Source organism: Garra rufa, chromosome 14 (genome assembly GCF_049309525.1).
Source record: "Garra rufa chromosome 14, GarRuf1.0, whole genome shotgun sequence".
Lineage (NCBI taxonomy): Eukaryota > Metazoa > Chordata > Actinopteri > Cypriniformes > Cyprinidae > Garra > Garra rufa.
The window spans coordinates 27,903,243-27,904,358 of record NC_133374.1 but is presented as its reverse complement, the minus strand read 5'-3'; positions in this window follow the sequence as shown (position 1 = coordinate 27,904,358).

Below are 1,116 nucleotides of genomic sequence, written 5' to 3'. Positions count from 1 at the left end.
ATATATATATATATATATATATATATATATATATATATATATATATATATAAACATTATGTTATTAATTAAAGACTCCAAACCATATTTTTCTATAAGCATTACATAAGTTCACATTTCCAAAACATTTCCAGGGAAATCTTACAATTAAGTATTTGATTAAAAATACAGAAAAAAAACGGAAATATTGTGAAATATTATTACAATTTAAAGTAGTTGTTTTCTGTATAATATATTTCAAATTTATTCCTGTGATGCAAAGCTTAATTTTCAGCATCATTACTGCAGTCTGCAGTGTCACATGATCCTTCAGAAGTCATTCTAATATGCTAATTTGCTGCTCAGAAAACATTTATTATTTTAGTGTTGAAATCAGTTTTACTGCTTAATATTTCTGTAAAAACTGTGATAATTATTTTTGATGTGTAGAGAGATCAAAAACAACATTTATTTAAAATACAATGTCTTTACTGTAACTTTTAGTCAATTTAATGCAAAATAAAAGTGTTATTTTATTATTTTCTTAAAAAAAAATACTTAACCATAACTTTTGAACATTAGTAGCGCCAAACCAGAGGTCCCCGACTCAAATTTTGAATTGTGTTCATATTTTTTTCTGTAGATGTATATATAATTATGAAAGCCAAAATATTAAATGTCACAGATGTATATTTACTAAGTAATCCACTATTTTGTGGAGTGGGGTCAAAATGCCAATTTCCACCTGAGATTTGTAGCTAAATTACAGGGGTGTAAAAAAAAAAAACATGGAGCTGATTTGATTTCCCATATTCATGGGAATTTACTATATGGGGCCTAAAAAATATGATTTCATAAAGTAAGAATGAGAGTCTAGAAGACTTAGGTATGTTCTATGCAGCTGTGTTGATAGAAAATCACGATTACCAATTCCAGTTTCAACATTATTTGTTTTTTAGATACTCCTTTTAAAAGACTAAAGTATCAGCTGTACACTTTTAAAAATAAAGGTGCTTCACGATGCCATAGAAGAACCTTTTTTGTTTAAACGGTTCTTTAAAGAACCTTTAACATCTGAAGAACCGCTGTTTCACAAAAGTTTCTTTGTGGCGAAAGATGGTTCTTCAGAATAAAAAGG